Source organism: Acinonyx jubatus, chromosome B4 (assembly GCF_027475565.1).
Source record: "Acinonyx jubatus isolate Ajub_Pintada_27869175 chromosome B4, VMU_Ajub_asm_v1.0, whole genome shotgun sequence".
Taxonomy (NCBI): domain Eukaryota; kingdom Metazoa; phylum Chordata; class Mammalia; order Carnivora; family Felidae; genus Acinonyx; species Acinonyx jubatus.
This window is the reverse complement of record NC_069387.1, coordinates 121,879,733-121,902,407: the sequence shown is the minus strand read 5'-3', so window position 1 is coordinate 121,902,407 and position 22,675 is coordinate 121,879,733. Positions and strand designations below refer to the sequence as shown.

The 22,675-nt window shown below is 39.5% G+C and overlaps 1 protein-coding gene across 1 annotated transcript in view; it reads right to left on the bottom strand.

The window, feature by feature from the left end:
• Window positions 1–6,485, bottom strand: part of TXNRD1 (thioredoxin reductase 1) — a 118,152-nt gene extending 111,667 nt beyond the window's left edge. Inside the window, exon 1 of the mRNA XM_053226672.1 lies at window positions 6,463–6,485. The gene's annotated coding sequence lies outside the window, so the exon portion shown is untranslated. The remainder of the gene's footprint in view (window positions 1–6,462) is intronic.
• Window positions 6,486–22,675: the final 16,190 nt, after the last annotated feature.

The following is a 22,675-nucleotide window of genomic DNA, read 5'->3' as shown; positions in this document are numbered from 1 at the left end:
CGGTTCAGCATTAAGAGCCTAGCCTTTGGAGCTGGATTCCCTGGAATTCAAGTTCCAGCTGTATCACTTACTGCTTGTATGACCATGAGCGAGTTACCTGGTCTCTTTGTGCCTTCGTTTCCTCATCTGTGAAATGGAGATAGCAATATCTGCTTCACAGAACTCTGATTAAAATAGTTAACATTTGAAGTGCTTAGGGCAGTGGCTCATCGATATTGCCATAAAAGGGTTTCTTGCTATTATTATTATTATTCCATAAGGAACATGAACAGACAATTCAGATAACTGAGTACAATAAAGGAAATACAATTCAGATCTTTTAAAAACTGCCTCATTAATATCAAAGAAATACAAATTAAAATAAAGCCACATTTTTTTTTTACTTCTCAAATGGGCAAACAATAAGTTTGAAAAAGCTCTTATCATGTGGCACTGGGGTGGCTCAGTCAGCTAAGCATCCAACTCTCGATTTCCTCCCAGGTCTAGGAGTTCGAGCTCTTGCATGGGGCTCCATGCTGATGGTGTGGAGCCTGCTTGGAATTCTCTCTCTCCCTCTCTCTCTGCCTCTCCAGCATTCTCTCTTTCTCTCCCTCTCAAAATAAATAAATAACTTTTTAAAAAAAGAATATTTAAAAAAAAGTTCTTATCATTTCTTAACATTTCTTAACTAACTATGGGGAAAACTGATTGAATTCGTGCAATTATCAATTAGCACACATCATTTAAAAGGCTCTAGAAATTTAGAAATGTTAATGCTCTGACTCAGATATCCATTCTGGTAATCTGTCTTATGAAAAGAATTCTAAATACAACAAAAACTTTAGGTACAGAGAAAAATATTTCTAACCTATTATTCCATAATAGCAAAGAAAACTGGCAACAGACTATTTATCCAACCATAGTGGAATGGCTAAATAAAAGTATTGTATGGAATATTTTATAGCAACTGAGAAAATTATTAATAACTTTCAATAACATGCAAAAATATTTTTAAGTAATAAAACAGAACATAGGATACATAAAACATATACAATAACAGTGGTTCTCTCTGGATATAACTACATGTGCCCTTTGCGTTTCATTTTACTGCATTCTGCAAATTCTCTAAAATGAACATTTTTACAGGCAAAATCAAAATGCTTAAAGAACATTTTAAGCCGCACCCATAAAATAAACAGAACAACCTTCTATGGATCCCCACTCCCTACAGCACAAAGCCTCTTTACTTTCCCACTTTTATCTCTCATCATTCTCTCTGCCAGGCACTCCTTACTAGATTCAGTCTAAATAAACAAGCCATGATGTTTTCTCATTTGTTTTGTTTACAGCTATGAATTCCTCACTCGCCACTTTTTTCCCACCAGGAAAACACCTGTCCAACATGCTGTCACAAGCACTCTGTGATCCTGCAGCCTTTCCAGACACTGGATCACACTGAAATTAGAGGGGAGGCAGATGGGAACAAATAGAATGACCTTAAAAAATGAGACCGTGCCTTCCTCATCTTTTTTCTCCATCGGTGCTTAGTACATACATAGGTGCCCAAACACATCTGTTGAATGAATAAGCATCAATACCAAAGTGGTAAGGTCTGAGCTAGCCTAGGGTACCCCTGAAGGGGTTCCCTATGGTCTGAGCTAGTCTAGGGTACCATGTCCCTTATGGTGCCTCTGAAGCGGTTTTTATTTGTTTAAAAACAGCAACCCCTGGAGAGGCAGCTGGGGAATCAGACAGGCCTGGGCTTGACGCAGCAACACTGAGCGAGTTACTAAAATGCTGAGTATCTGCTTCCTCACTCATAAAGCAGAGTTAAATCCAGCCATCTCACAAGGTCACTGTGAGGATTAAGTAAGAGAGATGTGAAACACGGGCATTAAAAAAAAAGTTCATCAAGAAAAAGAAAAAAAAAAGATAAAAAATTTTAAAAAGTTCATCAATATAACTCGAATGTTTGTTCCTTTCCCTCTCGGCGAAGGCATTAAAGCCATGCCCTCTATAGGCAGCCGGGGGCAAGGATGATACACATCGGAACCTCTGAGCCAGTGAGTGACATATGGCGTCCAGATACTCACTTCTGGCAGACTGTCACACAAGTCCTCTCAAACCTTCTGTCTGTTTCCCACGCCGACAGGTGAAGAACATGGCAGCAGCTACCAGACCACGTGAAGATGATGACACCGATGTCTGTTCCTCAGATCAAAGCCCCCGGGCAGATACCCAAGCCACGATACAAGGCTTCATAGAGCACCAAGCCCGGTGAGTGGCAGCTCGTCCACGGGGCAGCTGAGGCGCAACCGTCACGGGGGCAGCTTGCACAACCTCCGGTCAAACCAGCCACCGTCACATCCAGGAACACGGATCATAGTATCAATACCACGAACATCATACATAAGGAGGGAGGGTGAGTCATGAAGGGCTCTGAGGAGGCAGTCAGAGGAAACCGAAGGGAGGCACCAGGAATTACCAGTGGGTTCACCAGCAAGCCAACTCTCCTCTATGTGAGTACTTTTCCAAGCCTCGTTCCCTCATCATAAGAAGGTGATATCACTACGGACCTCACGGATGGCATTTGGAAGATTAAGTAGGAGGACACGCATAAGCCTCTGGCACAGGGAGGATGGCATTTTTGACCATTACCGCTGCCCACACACAAATACTAACACGTGCCTCCGGGGTGCTGAGCTCTTCTCTCTCCAACACCGATCTTGGGAGATCTGAGTGGATCTGGACAGCTGTTCTCAAATAATAACCTTAATTTGTATAGACTGGTCCGAAAGACACCCCAGAAGAGGGAAGAAGGAACTGTCAGGGTGGCAGGGCAGGTTCCTGGCAGCACAGCTTTCCTTCCCGATTTTCCTTGACAGATGATACCACTGCCATCAGGACCTCCGCAGAGCCGCTCCAGTGCCAGTCCGGTTAGGCGGGACCCTGCACCGACTGCCACAGACATCAGCTCTACAAGCAGCGGAGGAGGCTTGCTGGGGGGGGCACAAAGCAAGTCTAATTTTGCAAGAGCACAGTTCCCTACTCCACTTCCAGCGCTGAGTACACAGCAAGTCCTCAATAAACACGCTGGATGAAGAAAAGCACCCGCCTGATTCTATACGGAATACCCCTGCCCACCAATTGACCCCCTGGCTCTTTGAGAACCTGCTGTGCTCCAGGCACTGTGATTAGGTAGCCAACACGGGTGAGAAAATAACGCCTGTGGAGGGTTCCTCATGGAAGCGATTCCTTCACAAAACCAGCACTTAGAGACCACACGAGCCCAGTCCAGCTTTGCAATCCCCAGCTTCTTAAAGACACGGACCTGACCGCGTATCTCTCCTGTGTGGCTGGTTCTGAGGCCCAGCACATGCTGAGCAGTGTTCTTCCTATGCCGAGGACAAGTAAATCGCATAGAATCCAAAGTTCTTAGATTAACACTCATATGTCCTACTTGCCTTAGTACTCAAGATGTCAAACTTTTGGTGTCAGTATGCCTTTATACTCTTTTTTTTTTTATATATAAGTTCTTTTTTTTTTTTTTTTTACAGTAGGCTCCACACCCAACGCGGGGCTCACACTCATAACTGCACGACCAAGAGTCCCATGCTCTACAGACTAAGCCGGCTGGGCGCCCTGCCCTTTATACTCTTAAATAATTATTGAGGACTCCAAAGAATTTCTGTTTATATGGGTTATAGCTATCAATACTTACCACATTAGAAATGAAAACTGACATATTTTAAAAGTATTTATTTATTCTCTTAAAATATTCATAAACCCATTACATGTTAACTTAAATAACATACTTTTAAAATAACTGTATTTTCCAAAACAAAAAAAATATTGAGAAGGTTGGCATTATTTTACATTTTTGCAAACTTTTGTCTATCTGGTTTAATTGAAGACAGCTATAGTCTCCTATCTGCTTCTGCATTCAATATATTGCAATATATTGTTTCAGTAGAATCATACGAAGAAAAAACCACTCTCGCAAAGACAACGAGTTGGAAAAAGGGAGAAATATTTAATAGATTTTTCAGATAATTGCAGATATTCCTTGATACTACACCAAAACTCAACAAGTAATAGTTGATTAAAGGTAAGTTGCAACGTGGAATCCGAAAGCAGATGCATGAGGTTTCATACTCTGTCACATTAAAAACCATTGGAGTATCTTGAACTCTGAATGGCTCTTTTACCCACGAACAACTTTGTAAGATCAAACATTGATCATTCAGAAAACAGTCATTCACTAATGTATACAGATTTTCTAAATGCTGACATATTTCAATACACAATATCAAAATAATTAGATTCGTGAATGTTACATCGAACTTCATCAGAAAAATCTTTAAGTCCCGAAAAGCTTTTGAGCTCACACGCCAGGTACAACTTCTAAGATTCTGATTTTCATCTGAAAGCCCAAATTTTATCATGGGCAACAAATACGATCAGTAGTTCTCCCTGAAGTGACTGGCTTGCCTTGTTCATTTGGGGAGAGATGTTTCCTAAATACCCTGGTATGAATGATCCAAATAATTTGAATAATTTGATTGTCGGTCAGTCTTTAAGGTACACCTGGTGTTCCCTGAGAAAAGCAGCCAGTTCAGTTTGCAGTGCAAACTACGAGGTGCACAAGTGCTTCTCCTGGAGACAACCATCATGCTTCATGGCAGCAAAATCACTTTATGCGTACTTTCCTCATCACACAGAATATGAAAAGATGTCTGCTCAAACGGTTGAGATTCGATAAAGGCAATGATTTTCCCTACCTCATCGAGAACAATCTTAGGTAAAATGGCCATTTTCTTTTATTATGAGTATGGTGGCAAAGACTATAATGTAAACTAGTACCATCTGGCGGTACTTGCAAAGTTTGGTTCATGCTAAACTTCAGCAGTTTTACCCACAACTGCTTTTGCACCGTCAACGAAACTGTCAAAACGGTAAAACAGTAAATAACATCTTAAACGTTATTAGAAAACAGTTTTGACCTTGAGGACCTCCAAAAGATCACAGGCATCCCCAGGGGTGTGCAGACACTTTGAGAAATGCTGCCTGGCTCCGTAAATCCTGATCTGTTCCCGCAAGCTGTGCAGCCAGTAAGTCAGCACGAAAAGGAAGACAGCTTCTTATGTGTGATGAAGCGGTAAGCGAAAACCCAGAGATCACCAATTCCCTCACCCAGCACGAGGCTCCTGTCCTTCGCCTACAGAAGCTGGTTCAGGCCAAACCTGTCCCGACTCATATACTTCAGGTTTTCTTAAGGCGGGACTTTACCGAGGGGTGAGTGGGAGCGCCCAGCTGTGATCCGTAGATCCACGGACACTTCCTCGGTAAGGGGAAAGAGCTTCCTGTCTGATTAGTGTTGCCAGAATTAAAATGCCTTTACTGACTTGCCATCCACCCGTGGCACCTTTGTTATACTCCGTGCCGTCCGACTCATGCCCCCTTTGGGGCACCTGGTACCTCTGTCATACCCATCCTCGTCCACTGTTACCTCCCATACTTTCCCCATCCTTAACAGACATGTTCGTTTGTTTTATCTTGTTAGTTTAGTTTGTTGTAGGTTTCCCGATTCACACCAAGTTGCAAGTTGACTTAACTCTCCCAGGAAAACTTACATTTTTAAAAGGCTACTTTTTGACCCAGATGAAATTTTAATTATTGGGATTTCCTTCTATAGACTATGGAGTATTAGGGGCAAGAACTTTCCTTGTTCCTCTGGAACAGAAATGCTATCATATGAGGGGAGACAGACAACACGGTATTATGGGAAGAACACAGACTTTGAAATTAAACAAGGCTGTGTCCAAATCATAGCTCCACTACTTACATGACTTTAGGGAAGTTGTTTGACTTCCCTGGAACTCAATTTCCTCATCTGTAAAATGTGGATATGTTCCTTGCAGAGTTCTTGTGAGGATTAATGAATTTGAATACAAGCCCAGAATAGTCCCCATGAAGCACAGGCACTCAGTGGGTGGGACGCTCTCTGTGTCGGGGAATCTGTCTTTAGAAGGATCAAAGAATAGTTTCCTGCCCCACAACTACCTCCTTCCTCCCGACCCAGAAATGAGCTTTCTATCTCAATTACCATGTCTCTCTCTCTCTCTCTAGCGGAGTCTCTTTTATTTTCAAATACTATTTGGTATTTGAAAGGTGGCAAATTTGTAAAAATAATAAAGTTACCATGAAACCAGTACATACTGTACCTGTAAGTAAACTTAAGGTTAATAGGAAGAATGATTTCAACAACAGGAAACTCATACCAAGGTTACAACCTAGGTAGACTACAGGCAAATACGAGTAGTCCCAGGGAGTGGCTTAGCTAAATGGTCAAAAAGAGGAATCAACAGGTGAGAGCTCACTAAACAATACAAACCTCAAAGGAGAAAAATAAAAGCCAGACAAAACAGATTAAATAAAATATACAGACAGCAGATATAATTTACATGTTAAGCAGAATCTTACCTGCTTGATCAAGTTCGAGCAAAAAATAAGGAACACACATGGACTTAAATAACTTCTTTACCTGGAAAAACAAGAGGGAGAATAAGGCAAAAGAAAAAAAAGGCTTTTATCCAGCTTTTTACTTTCCTCTTAATCAGCCCTCTCCTTTGCAAATTTACCAGCCCATTTTTATGCAACCCACAAGATTCTCCCTGTTGACAGTAACGATACTTAATGGGTATTTGAAGTCTGTTGACTCTACTCTATGCTCAATGATTCACCTGTATGGCTTCATAAAATACATTTTACATGTGGAGTGACTCCATCTACCCCATTATAAAATGGGTTTAACACTAACCATGTTTAAAAATACACTGGAATACTAAATATTTCCAAAACAGGGGCGTCTGAGGGGCTCAGTGGGTTAAGCATGAACTCTTGATTTCAGCTCAGGTCATGGCCTCACATTTCCATGGGATTAAACCCTGCTTGGGATTCTCTCTCTCCTCTCTGCCCGTCACCCGGCTTGTGCATGCTCACGAACTCTTTATCCCTCTCTCTCAAAATAAATAAACATTAAAAAAACATATTTCCAAAACATACATGCAACCCTGAAGAAAAAAAAACACATCCTACAATAGTCAAAGTATTATTTATTTTTTGGCCAAGTAAACCTCAACCAACAAATCAATTACAAAAGTCACATGCTCAAGATTACACAAATTGTAATGGTAAAAAAATTTTATTGGAAGGATAAGAGTTAGTTTTGCCAAATCTGCTCCACTAAATGACATTTAAATCACTGAGGAAAGAGACTTTAAAATGACATTTATATTTAAGACACAATAGCCTATCATTAATGCTTTAGGAAAGAACTACATTTCCTCCAGCTTCTACAATCAAATGGCAAAGGCCAGTACTATGGCCTGGAGTTTATAGAAATGACCACTAGAGAGAAGGTACTCTTGTCTCATTCTAATTTAACTACAAAAACAGTAGGCTGAAAGATTTCCATCATTTTTGTAGGACCCAATACAACATTTTGATAAAAATGAGAAAACAAGTTCATTCACACAGCCTCAGTGGCCTTCCTCTTAAACTCCTCTGGACAGCCTCTGTGCCCCAGTATGGATTGAGCTCCCCCTGGGAGCTGAATGTACAGTTAAAAACAGAAGAATCCTTTAGAAGAGTGATGGGGTGAGAAAAGAAGAACTTTAAGGAAAGAGCAAGGAAAGCTACAGCTGGGAGACCATCTGGACAAAAGTCAATTCATATTCCAGTGCTCATTTTCTAAGACTAAAAATAAAAAGTTCACACACACATAAAATCATGGATTCTTCAGACTTCCTTAGCGACTTAATTTTAGAAATAAACCATTTGCAGTTTGCTACAAGAAACAAGTTTTCCATATTTACAGAGTAATCCTAAAAGCGGCTCCTAAAAGTATCAAAATTTGACAGTACGTGAAATGTAGAAAATATATGCTCTCGGTTCTGGGGTACACATGACCCTACTTCAAGAAACCATTAGGTCGGTTATTTTAACTCTGACTAAACTTTAGCACTGATTCACAGCGTAAGATTAAAGGTCTGTATTGAATACCATTAGCACCGGTTTCCAGGATATTCTATTTGATAAAAGCAGGGGATGGTCAACTTTGCCTGCAAAATAGACACACTCTGGAGAAACGGCAGTGGATCTGGGTGTCAAGCAGTAGATGAGCTGTAATGAGACCTCATTTGCTAATTCCAACTTCATACTTTTAATCTGCCACTGAAATATCCATAAGAAACAGATACCACATTTTCTGAAAAAGGAGAGAGTTATCTCTGCACTATAAAGCCCAGTCTTCGCAGTAGGATGTATGCAAAGCACACGCAGTAATGTGTTATGCAACAAGCAGGAAATTAACTGATGTAGAATTTCATTTCTCTGTGGGCATTTCCCAACTTGAATTAATGCAAATTGCATTACTCATCCCAGAGAGAAATATAAATTCATCAGGTCAAATACCAATTTAAAAATGCCGTTTCTCCAATTCTGATTTACTCACATCACAACTGCTAGATGGTAAAATCAAAACTGAAAGAAAATAACCTGGGCAAATTCTGTGTCAAGGTAATTTTTAAAAGTAATATAATAAAAAATTAAAATAAAACAAAAATTAAAAAGGCATGCCAACAGTCAGTACATAAGTTGTATCCTCACAGAAGAAAATCACTATTTTTTACTAGAAGAGACACCTAACCATCCTTCACAACCAAAGACATTGAAAATTAATATCCATATTAATTGGCACAAATCTGAAAATAGCTTATCTATGATGCATTCAGAAAAGCTAAGGAACTAGTACTGGTTAAGGTAAAACCAGAGGATTATTTGTCCAAAAGATCTGGCATATCCAGGAATGATTCAGATAATGGCATTAAATAAAGTTGTAAGAATTACTATATATTTTAATACAATAAATATGCAAATATCTGCCACAAATTTTATTTGGGAAATTTATTCCCAAATTTTATTTATTTCCCAAATAAATAAATAAATATGCAAATATCTGCGACAAATTTTATTTGGGAAATTTATTCCCAAATTTTATTTTATTTATTTCCCAACTTTTATTTGGGAAATGTCCATCATTCCCAGAGTAGATTTAATTGAGGAAAACTGAAAAAAAGAGAAAACTTTGCCTTTTCAGAGTCAAGGAGGAGAGCTAGGAGATGAAGAAGTTAGTAGAATTCAGGGAAAAGATAGTAGAAATAAGTGTAATTATAGATCAAAGAGCTCTGAGATGTCAGGGAACATGGAAAGAAACTGCCCATCATTACTAGCAATCCTGTATCCTCAATGCAGAACTAGAGCAGAGTCAAGACTGCAATTTTCCAATCCCTTACTAGTGTTTTAAAATACAAGTAGAGTGACAAAATACTGCCCGGCATTCAATGACAAAATACTGTAGGCATTCAATGGTGACTACTAATACTAAGTGTATGCTATAGGCTTTCAAGTGCTTTCACATAGATTTGAAATTATTTGGTCCTCAGAATAAAGCTGTGTATTTAACAAGTATAGTAGATAAGGTGGCATTGTCAACCTTATTGTTGAGGAAACTGATTTACAGAATGAGAACTGATATCTTTCAACTACAGTGTTCCTTCAACTACACCACCATGTGCATAGAGTTTTGGAGGGAGAGGTTAGTTTAGAAAAAACAACCACTTTATAATAGGAGTAACTGTACTTGGAACAGAGTTAGATATTTGTTGATTTCCACTTAACTGAGCCTCAATATTGGTGAAGGAAGATCACCATCCAAGATTTGAAGTCTTGATAGAAAAACAGGAGGGAAAATAGTTCTTAAAAACATTATATAGGGACACCTGGGTGGCTCAGTCAGTTAAGCATCCAACTTCAGCTCAGGTCATGATCTCGCGGTTTATGAGTTCAAGCCCCGTGTCAGGCTCTGCACCAACGGCTCAGAGCCTGGAGCGTGCCTAGGATTCTGTGTCTCCCTCTCTCTCTGCCCCTCCCCTGCTCACACTCTGTCTCTCTTTCTCTCTAAAAAATAAATAAACATTAAGGTTGGCTGTTTTTTTAAATAAAAATAAAAATAAAAACCATTATTTGGGCATTTATTATGTGCCAGGCATGTTCTATGGCTTCTATAAATATTAGCTAATTTGATCCTCATGACAAACTTATGAGATGGGTACTATTATTACCCACATTTTACAGATGAGGAATCTGAGGCACAACAGGTAGGGGGGGAGAAAAAGTCAAGGTCACATGGCTAATAAGTCACAGAGCCAAGATCCAAATTCTGACTTTAGAGTTCAGGCTCTTCATCATTATTTGGAAACAGAAAAGATTATACAACCACATAAGTTCAGAACTAAAAGGAATCTCAATTGTCAGCTAATCCTAGCCCTTCATTTCACAGATTACACAAACAACGAAGATGAGCCTAAAAAGACCACCAGTGCTATATGAGGAAGCTCCCAGAGGCCGAGAATTATGCGGCAGATTTCTAATACCCAGCCCTCTACCAAATTCTCTGTTTACCGCCTATGCTAATCATTTAGAATTACCTTAGATCCTGGGATACCTTAGATCATTTTCCCCTTTAAGCCTAGGATCTGCCTTCTCAGTTTGACTAAACCCCCTCGGGATGGAACTTGTGCCTCCTGGGTCTTTGCAACCCTGTTCCCAATATGATGTCCTACACAAAACGCTCCACGATGGCGTTAATAGGGATGACGCTTCAGGTGACAATGAAGCAGACTATGTATGGGTAAGAAACCGAGATGAAAGGTTCTGCCTTTCAGTGTTTCCACTGCTTGCCCACCTTCCCTTCTTCCTTATTTAGAACAAGAGAACACACACACACACACACACACACACACACACACACAGAGTCCAAGAAGCCCATCTCTGTGTAAGACTTCCAGAATAAAAACGCTTCTGAATTCAGCCTCCCTGAGAGATGGGAAATAAGTCAAGAGATAGACAAGCTGAGAGAAAAATTGAACTTTATAAATTACAAGTGAACCTGGACAGAAGGCCAGCTATGTTCACTTAAGAATCCACTGTGTCTCGTCCTGGAACTATCCAGAGTATAATTTAAAGCTAAGCTTCAGTGACCTTTGAATGTCCTCAACCTTCCTATAAAGCACCCAATCGGGTCTTTCAATTCTCGACATCATTCTGTGGTTAAATCAGGCCGGATTAAACCAATGCTCCCTATGGCTGCGATTGCTGACCTTTTCTCTCAGATAACCTAAGGTTGAGAACCAAGTAGGAAGCACAGTTTATTCTTTGGGAAGTCATTTTCCCCCATAATGAGCATGAAGAGATACTTAAAATTTGGAAGTACCTTAAGTAACAGCATCTTAGGAAATATTCTCTGTAGACGAGCCTAATGAAGAGCAAATCACCTGGTTTGGGAACCCCCGCACCCCAACTTTCCCTGACTTTGAGTACCTGAAGACATCCAGTATTTTGCAAAAGCTCAGGAAAAGATGACTCAAGCAACTTTTTGTTCTCAAGTCTTCACTCTCCAGGGACTCTGAAGAAACATCCACACAAACCACTTCCTAAGGTGAAATCCAATTGTTTACAGCTGAGCCCAAAAGTCTGTCAAATTTCTAGAAGGCAACAGTTTGTGGCCCCTCCTAGAAGTTGAAGCCTTACCTCAGCACAGCGCTCGCATGTGGACTTGCTGAGGGTGACGACAGGGTGGCTGTTTGTACAGGCCCTAAGCCGGGCTCTGGGGTCCAAGACCCTCGCGCTGGTGGACCCTGAGGGGCCACTCGCACCAGTGGCTGGGTGTTCTGGCAAAGGTGGACTGGGGGGATGAACCTTAACTAGAAGCAATGGAAGCAAAGATGGTAATTATCAGAAAGGAAAACATGATGATGCATTTCCTAATATTAGGTTCAGTCTCAAAGCCTTACAATTTTAGCCCCAACCACCAAAAGAAGGAGTCTGAGGAAGGACTCTAAAATGGATTACACGTCTAGTCCTGTCGCCTGACTGGAGCCTTCTGGCAACTCACCCAAGATTTCCAATTTGGTTTGCCACACTCGAGATTAGTTCTCAGGGGACCCTGACAAAAGGCAGCAAGAGTCTGGAACCTCCCCGAGGTAAGAGAGTAAGTAACAGGTTCTAGACACTGAGGGCCACTTATTACCCCACCCCCACCCTACCCACTGGTTTAAAGGCAAGGAGGCCAAAGATCAGAGATTGTGGCCCTTTCTCACTAACCCTGCTCAGAGGCACAGGATTAGGCAACTCAAACCAAGGCTTACTCCTTTTTCTCCAGCTAACGCCTGGACAAGCAGACACAGGATCTTCAGGCCACAGGCACAGCAAGATTAAAAAAAAAAAAAAAGTACTTTCTTCAGATTCTTCGCTTTCCTGCCCAGGATTTTGCTGCAGTCCAATCGGACACCATAACAAACATGACCCAGCTTAGTGGTATGTTACCCCACATGACACCACTGTCATCCTGGGCATCACCACCGGCCAAAACCACTGAGAGATTGCTACCTCTGGCTTGTAAATATTTTAAACTAGCTATCTTCTCCAGGGCCCACAAACAAACCAAGCTCAATCCTACCCTTGTGACCTGCTCTGCGAGTTATTTCCTCTCATTTCTGCTTATCTAAGACCTATCCATTCTTCTTCACTCTCCTCATCATCTTCATAGTTGATATTAATGTTTACCCAGAACTAGACAGGGGGTTAATAGTTGTATGCATCACCTAATTTAATCTTTACAGGGATATCATTAGACAGGCATTTCTACCATCATCCCTATTTTGCAAATAAGGAAACAGACCCAGAGACGCTAAGCAAATTCCCCAAGTTTGCACAGCTTACAAGAAGTGATGGAGTTGGGATTCAAATGTACGTTATAATTCTCTAGAACCCATGCATCTTTCAAAAACAGCTTTATTGACATATAATTCATATACCATAGAATTCACCAACTGAAAGTATACAATTCGATGATTTTTGGTCAGAGCTGTGTAACCATCACGAGAACCAATTTTGAAACATTTTCATCACCCCAGAAAGAAGCCCTGTACCCATTAGAAGTTGCTCCCCATTTTCCCCCAGCCAGCCCTCCCCCTTTCCCCACCTTTAGGCAACCACTACCCTACTCTGTGGAGTTATACAATATGTAGTCTTTTGTAACTGACTTCTTTCACTTAGCATAATGTTGTTTAAGGTTCACCTATGCTGACAAATAGTATTTCATTGTATGAATATACCATATTTTTTATCTATTCATCAGTTGGTGGACATCTGGATTGTTTTGGCTATTGTGAATAGAGCTGCTATGAACATTCACGCACAGGTTTTTGTTTTGAATTCCATTTTTCAACTCTTTTGAGTAAATACCTTGCAGTAGAATTGGGTAATGTTAAATCTTCCGAGGAACCACCAAACTGTTTTCCAGAGCAGCGATTCTATCTTACATTCCCACCAGCAACATATGAAGGCGCCTATTTCTCCGTATCCTTGCCAATGCTTATTATCTGCTTTCTGATTCTAGCCATTCTAGTGGGTGTTAAATGGTGTCTCATTGCAGTTTGATTTGCATTTCTCTGATGGCTAATACTGCTGAGCAAATTTTCATGTCCTTATTGATTATTTGCATATATATCTTCTTTGGAAAAATGTCTGTTCAAATCCTTTTCCCATTTTCTAATTAGCCTATTCATCTCTTTATTGCGAAGTTGTAAGAGGTTTTTTATTGTTTTTGGTTTTTTTTTTTATTTTAAGTAGGCTTCACACCCATAGTGGGACTTGAACTCATAACCCTGAGATCAAGAGTCACATGCTCTACTGGTTGAGCCAGCCAGGCACTCCTAAGTTGTAAGAATTCTTTATATATTCTGGATACAAATCCCTTATCAGATATATGATTTGTGAGTATTTTCTCCCATTCTATGGGTTGGTTTTTTTTTTTGTTTGTTTTACTTTTTTTGGTGTCCTTTGAAGCACAGACATTTTTTAATTTTGATAAAGTCTGATTTCTTGATTTTTTTCTTTTTTCTTAAGCTGTTGATGTCATATCTAAGAAATTGTTGTCTAATCCAAAATCATAAAGATTCACTCCTATGATTTTCTTCTAAGAGTTTTATACTTTTAGCTCTTACATTTAGTTCTATGATCCATTTTAGGTTAATCTTTGTGTATGGTGTGAGGAAGGAGTCCAACTTCACTCTTTGGCACAGAGATATCCAGTTGTCCCAGCACCATTTGTTGAAAATATTATTCTTTTCCCATTGAAATGTCTTAGCAACTCTGCCAAAAATAAATTGACCATGAATGTAAGGGTAGAGCCCTTGCTTTTAACCAGTATGCTATACTGTCACAGCACCCAAACTGATATTTAAACAAAGTGTTAACAAAATGTGCTAATCCCAAGAAAGTTGACAGTGGTTATCTCTACTAAGCTTGAATTTCACTTTTCATCATATAATCTTTTGTAGTATGTGTTTTTAAGCCATAAATATGTATTATTCTCATAAAAAGTTTTTTGAAAGCGAGTTATAAATTTTAAAAATAACCCCTACTATACACTGTCAAGACAGGGTCAAAAACTAAGCGACAGCTTTTTTATATACCAAACATTCAAATATTAGTAATACCTGAAATATAGATATAAAAATAAAAAAGGATATAGAAATCCCCATATCTAATATGAGGAAAGTGTGCTTCCTAAAGAAAAACTAGAATCTATGCCAATTAATTATAGGATCCCAAAAGAGCAATGGGGCTTTGTACTTGTTGCAGAATATTCCAGACCAGACCATACCTTTAGTATCTACCATCTATAAGCTCCACCAATGCCCTCCAGCCTCACCAATGACACTTCAAAATTTTTATATTAAACTCTGGTTTTCATTCTCTTTCCCATGTTGCTTTTTTTGGAAGGCAACATGGAAATAAGGATTCTTAGTGGTAACATCTCATGGAAAGAAAATCACAAAATGTCAGCATGGGAATGACACTGGAGGTCATAGGCCAACCTATTCATTCTACTAATGAGGAAACTGAGGTCCAGACAGGTAATTAATTGGTGTCAGAGTCACAGCTGCCACACAAGCCTTTTGATTTCATTATGCCTTAGTGACTCCTCTGACTTTATGGGATGACTGACTCTAAAAGAAGGTGACAATTCCTTACATAACATCTATGCTAAGGTCACCACCCACCTATGAAGCTCAGATACTTGCCAATACGCAGAACACAGAAATCAGGGCCAGCACAAGGAAAGGGATATCTTCTGTAACCAAAAAAGCTGCAACCTTACTGGGTAAAGACTTCACCCAAAATAAACATAAAACAAACAAATGAATAGATAAATAGATAGATAGAGATTGCCAACTAATCAAAATCATTAGAATCTTTCCTTCAATTCTGCCTCTAACAAAAAGGCAAATTTTGTTTTTAAATATTTTCCCTTGTTTTGAAATAAAACTTGAAGCAGCACTCAAAGAAATATACTAAGTAAATGCAGCAAGAACAGCACAGAACCATGTGACCAGAAAAACTCAGATAAAATTGTAATTATGAGTTTCTTATTTCACCTCAACTCTTCTGCCTAAGATCAGTTCCTAATATCTGGATCCATGAAGTACTTACTGTCCTATTTGTAAAAACTCAAACAAAAGATAATAATAAAAGTGCTCCATTTACATAATTTACAAAAATTATGTATGTCAATAAAAAAGATCAGATAGCTCAATAATAGACAAATATAGAGCAACTTATGTTAAAAAGATATCGCAAGACAATAAAGAAAAATGTATTTTTAAAAATAGTATGGTAATGATGGCTTGATAATTTAGAAAAAAGTTTTTTCACTTATCTATTATAAATGTTTTTTAATGTTTATTTATTTTTGAGAGGGAGAGAGAGTGCAAGCAGGGGAGGGGCAGAGAGAGAGGGAGACACAGAATCTGAAGCAGGCTCCAGGCTCTGAGCTGTCAGCACAGAGCCCGATTCAGGGCTCAAACTCACGAACCGTGAGATCATGACCTGAGCTAAAGTAGGACACTTAGCCAACTGAGCCAATCAGGTGCCCCTACTTATTTATTATGTAACAAAGCATTTTAAATGGAATATTTACCGGATCTCTAGTGATAACTTCCTAAACTTAGAAGTAAACACAAAGAGAGGCGCCTAGATGGCTCAGTTGGTTGAGCATCCAACTTCAGCTCAGGTTGTGATCTCGTTTATGGGTTCAAGCCCTGTGTCCCATTGACAGTGGAGAGCCCTCTTCAAACCCTCTGTCCCCATTTCTTTTTGCCCCCCCCTCAAAAATAAATAAACATTAAAAAAGAGAGAGAGAACAGGGGCACCCAGGTGGCTCAGTCGGTTAAGCATCCAACTTCAGCTCAGGTCGTGATCCCGAAGTTCGTGAGTTCAAACCCCATGTTGGGCTCTGTGCTGACAACTCAGAGCCTGGAGCCTGCTTCAGATTCTGTGTCTCCCTTTCTCTCTGCCCCTCCCCCACTCACATTCTGTCTCTGTCTCTCTCAAAAACAAATAAACATTAAAAATTGTAAAAAAAAAAAAGAGAGAACAAAGGGAAAGAGCAACAGGCTATATTGCAAAATAATATTAATTTTTTTAGGCAAAAGAGCAGCCTAGGGAAAATACTTACATAAAGAAAAAACAAAAGAACAAAAGAACTCAAGCAAATTGGTGAAGGAACAGCAAGACCACAAATGATAAAGTGAATGAAGAACAGGAACAACCAATTTATTAGAAAGAAAAGAGCAAACCTAGAAGAAAAAGTCTATTTATTTTACTTTTCTTTCAAAATCAGAAATGCAAATTAAAGGAATGGAGTATCATTTCTTCTATGTTAAAAATGGAAACTCCCAGTGCTGGTAAATGTATACTGAAGTGAGTCCATGGACATCAGGGGGTATATAATATAAGCTGTTACTATTCTTTTGGAAAGCAATTTGACAGTATGGACCAAAAACCACTGAAATAGCCATACCTTTTAACCGAGCATTTTTACTTACAGGAATTTACCTTTAAAACTTTTTAAAAATTTAAACTAACAAAGACATAACATTCATAAAAATGACCCTCACCTCCTAGTCTTCTCACAGGAAAACCTTTTAGTAATTTCTATTAATGCAATTAGCACCACCTAGTTAACGGGAAAATTTCTCAATTTTCGATCTGAGCGCTATAGCTTTAGGAGTAATCATGTTAACCTCCTGTAAACTCCGACAGAACAAAATAAGCCACTGACCTGACAACACTCTCCATCCCTACCTCCTGCGCATGTGTATCCTCCTTTGTAAGGACAGGAACAAAGTTCTATTTATGTCACCTGCCTTTCCCTCTCCAAAGGCTAAAAGACAAACAACTTCTATACCTGCTCTCTCGGCTCCTTCGCCCCTTTCTATTCCCAACCTCAGTCCGCTCTTTTTATCTACATATTACCAATAGTTGAATTACAGCATCATTGGTTATAGTAAAAAATTGGAAAACAGCACATGTCCAACATTAAGAGGATGGCTAAAATATGGTAGCTGACTTGTTTTTCAATAATTTTAATGGTTCTATACTATGCAAGATTCAAAACAATATGGAAGTAGTTTGACATAACGTTAATTGCAAAGAAACAGAATACCAAATCCTATGTGCCATAGTTTTACAATTATGTGAAATCTTGCATCTAGGAATCCTGAAAAGGGATATGCAATAGGGTCATAGAAGTTTTACTGGCACAATAGAATTATATATGGTTTTTCCTTTCTTGTATTTCTCAAACTTAAAAAAAATTTTTTTGCAAGACATAATAATTGGCCACAAATTGCAATATATGGTCCTTAATTAGATCCTTGATCCAAATAAACTGGGGATACAACTGAGTAAATTTTATTTTTTTATTGTATTCTATTTTTTTAAGATTTTATTATTTTTTAATTTTTTTAATGTTTGTTTATTTTTGAGGTAGAGAGCGACAGAGCATGAGCTGGGCAGGGGCAGAGAGAGAGAGGGAGACACAGAATCCAAAGCAGGCTCTAGGCTCCGAGTTGTCAGCGCAGAGCCTGATGTGGGGCTTGAACTCACAAACTGTGAGAATTTCTAAGTAATCTCTCCATCCATCATGGGGCTCAAACTCACAACCCCAAGATCAAGAATTGCAGGCTCCACGGACTGAGCCAGCCAGGTGCCCCACAACTGAGTAAATTATAATATGAACTTACATCAGATGATATTATTGTCTTAAGTCCACCACGTTTATGTGGAAGAGTACTTGTTCTTAGGAGACACATGCTGAAGTTCCCAGGGCTGAAAGTCATAATATCTATAACTTACTTCAAATGGTTCAGGATAAAAGTGTGCGTGGGGGGGGGGGAGGGGGCAGAGATATTGGAAGAGAAAAGAGGATATAAGGAAGAAAAATGAAACAACTGTAGCAAAATGGGAATCTTAAGAAGGGAATATGGGTACTCATTATATTAGCCTTTCAATCTTTCTGTTGACTGGGGGAATTGCTTGAATTGCTGGGATAATGGCCTTCAAAGTTTTTCGATAGAGCCCATAAGAGTATATCCCTGTTGACATTTGTGGTAAAAGTCTGGCTCATTCATCTTGACTCCATCACCTTCAGTCATGTCTCTGCATATGGCCGGTTGGAGTTTGAAAAACTCAGGAAGCTGTAAGTCAGCCCACTTTGGGTCAATCAATCTGTACTAGTAAGGAATCTCTAGGACCGATTACTTGATTTCCTTTCTTCAGAACACATCTCCTACGCCAGTGACCATCAAGATGTGGTAGGCATGACTCTGGAGATCCCTGAGGTCAAAACTATTTTCATAATAATAAGATGTATTTGCCTCTTTCACTGTCAGGGTCCTTATCAATGTTGCAGAGTCAAGGGGTACTAAGACCAAAAGTTTGAAAAACAACAACCTTGATATTTTTAAAAATTTGAAAATAAGAAAACATGGAAAGTACAGTTTCCATAGGAGCTAAATTTTTTTCTAACTAGGATTGAAAAAAGTTCTTCTCTTAAAACTAAGTAAAGTGAGGGGCATCTGGGTGGCTCAGTTGATTAAGCATCCAACTCTTGAACTCAGCTAAGGTCTTGATCTTGGGGTCATGAGTTCAAGCCCCACGTTGGGCTCTGTGTTGGGTGCGAGGCCTGCTTAAAAAGAAAAGAAAACAAAACAAAACAAAACCCTAAGTAAAGTGAACACAACTTGGCTTCTCTTCCAAAGTCCCCAAAACTAATTAGAATGGGGCAGTCCTTCAATCTAGACCTCTCTTTACAAATTAAAAAAAAAAAAAAAAATTGCTTCTGTTGTTGTTGTGAATTCTAATTCTGTGCCATTTAAAACAAAACGTAGCAACAGAAGGAGGAGGAGGAGGGGGAGGGGGAGGGGGAGGGGGGAGAAGGAACAGCTTGATTCCAACTAAAAAATCGATTCACCAACATTTCCTCTTTTCTTGATCCTTAACACATCACATGAACCTACAAAGGCCTGCGTTTCTATGCTGCAGTTGGTCGTGAGGACAAAAAGCCATGGCAGATCATTATTAGAGTCGACTGATCAGACTTCTGAGAGCACCAGGTCAAAAGATTAGAGAAGTAACTGGTAAATTTCAGAGCAGGGAAACAAGGGGGAAAGCAAAGACGCACCCAACAAAAGAAAGCAAAATAACAAAGTTAAACAGCCTAAAACTGGCACTTGTTAGAACTTGAATTTCTGCCATTAATAAGCAGCAGGATCACTTCAAATGTGATGATGAAAATTTTATAGCACTCCACTCTGCCTGTTGCCATCACTTTCTCGTTTGGAGGCTTGTCACATGCATGTTTTTACCCTGTTGCCTGCGGTTAAAACATCTCTGGACTGTAAAATGGCAGAAGAAATCAAGGACTTCTGCAAATCCTATAGCTCTTAAACACATTTTTTTTTTAATTCGGCTCAAGAGTTTTGCAAACATACCACTGCTCCCAGATTTCTTTTAGCAAATTAATAATTTGAATAGTATTTTATTCAATCCACATGACACACAGAATATTGGGGCGCCTGGGTGGCTCAGCCGGTTAAGCATCCGACCTCCACTCAGGTCGATCTCACGGTTTGTGAGTTCAAGCCCCGCATCGGGCTCTGTGCGGACATCTCAGACCCTGGAGCCTGCTTCGGATTCTGTGTCTCCTTCTCTCTGCCCATCTCTTGCTTGTTCTCTGTCTCTGTCTCTCAAAAAATAAATAAATGTAAAAAAATAAAATAAAAAAAAAGACACACAGAATATTATCACACACGGGTCTAACAAGACTCCGTGAAATAACGAGTTATTCCATAAAAAAACTAAGAATGGGGAAGCTTTAATGGGGAAGCATGACATGATCTATAAAGTGAAGAAGACCAGATAATTATGCCTGCTTTTTGAAGTCTATAGGGTATGAGACATGCGAGAAAAAGAAAACATAAGAACATAAGAAGGAAGACTAAAGACTTCTTAATAGGACGTGATGATGACTTCTCTGACGCGAGACATAATAAATGTATCTTAGTTTTTAGCGCCATTTATTTGACAAATTAAAAGAAAACTCTAAGACACTTTTTTTTTTAACCTCAAAGGGATTTTTAGTTCTTACAAAGAACCTGTCACATAAAGCGCTTACTGTGTTCCAGGCAAGCTGCTACCAACAGGCCTACAATGTCCTGGGCAGAGCTCTTCTTGTATTGATGCTGTTAGTACGAAAATCATTTTAAAAGAAATACTATAGAACTTTTTTTTAATGTTTATTTATTCTTGAAAGAGAGACAGAGACACAGAGCACAGCAGGGGAAGGGCAGAGAGAGAGGGAGACACAGAATCTGAAGCAGGCTCCAGGCTCTGAGCTGTCAGCACAGATCCCAATGTGGGGCTTGAACCCACGAACTGCGAGATCATGACCTGAGCTGAAGTCTGACACTTAACTGACTGGGCCACCCAGGTGTCCCATAGAACTTCTTAAGATCAGAAGCATAAAAACATAAAAGATGTTACATGAAAGAATAAAATTGAAAAGTTTTCCATAGTACGTCATCTTTAAAAATGGCTTTCGGGGCACCTGGGTGGCTCAGTCAATTAAGCCTCCGACTCTTGATTTTAGCTCAGATCATGACCTCATGGTTTGTGGGATTGAGCCCCGCAGCAGGCTCCATGCTGTCAGCATGGAGCCTGCTTGGGATTCACTCTCCCTCTCTCTCTGCCCCTTCCCCACTTATACCCTCTTTCTCTCTCAAAGTCAACTTAAAAAATAAACTTAAAAAAATAAAATAAAAATGACTTTCAATGACTTGAGAGATGTATCTTTGATTTAATAATGCCTTCTCAGGGCACCTGGGTGGCTCAGCCAGTTAAGTGTCCGACTACAGCTCAGGCCATGATCTCATGGTTTGTGGGTTCGAGCCCCACATAAGGCTCTGTGCTGACAGCTCAGAACTTGGACCCTGCTTCGGATTCTGTCTCCCTCTTTCTCTGCCCCTCCCCCGCTTTTGCTCTGTCTCTTTCTAGTCTCTCAAAAATAAATGAACATTCAAAAAATTGTTTAAATGCCTTCTGGACTTCAATTCTTCATCTGTGATATGAGTTGGTCCAGATACATGCAAAACTTATGCAAATATGCCCTTTGTGAACATAAAGTATATACATAGAAGAAAATGTAGATGCTACCTTTGATTGTATAACATAGCCACTATAAAACCTGAATACAGTCATTAAAATACAGTAAGAATCTATGGAAAATGACTGAACCGATCCCTCACACACATGCACATGGGCACACACACACACATGTACTAAATACCATTACAGAGCTAACTAAAAACTCTCGCCTATACTAGACCATTAATTCTCATAATTTCAATAAGCATGCTTCAAACATATATACAGAAAATATTTTGCATTTTTCATATTCTTTATGTTACCTAATGAGTGTCAAGAATAGCCAATGAGTAGAGTAATCATAGTATGCTAAACATCTAGACAATGTGACCAATGTTAGGGTTTTAAACAGTCTCAGGGCACCTGGGTGGCTCAGTGGGTTAAGCATCTGACTCTTGATTTCAGTTCAGGTCACGATCTCACAGTTGGTGATTCTGAGCCCCACTTCAGGCTCTGTGCTGACAGCGCAGAGCCTGCTTGGGATTCTCTCTCGCCCTCTCTCTGCGCCTCCACCCACCGGCTCCTATTCTCTCTCTCTCTCTCTCAAAAGTAAATAAACAGTTAAAAAATTTTTAAATAAACTGTTTCAATCTTTCCAATTCCCTCTTAAAAGAAACAAAATATAACGTTGCATTCTATCGAACAGATTTTTTCTTAACCCCAGGGCTTAAGACAAAACTAGAGAAACCAGGTACATTTAGAAGTCCCTCTGATTCAGCAAAATTTTCACACACACACACACACACACACACACACACACACATACAGAATACCAGAAGAAAAAAAAAAAAACTTAATAAAAAATACTCTGCTGGGGTTCCTGGATGGCTCAGTCAGTTAGGCATCTGACTCTTGATCTCAGCTCAGGTCTTGATCTCAGGGTCCTGAGTTCAAGCCCTGCGTACTGAACATGAAGCCTACTTCAAAAAGCAAAAACACAAACAAACAAACAAACCCTCTACCAATCTACATAATCTTGTCTAGAAAATACAAGAGGAGGAATTATCTTCCAACTCATTTT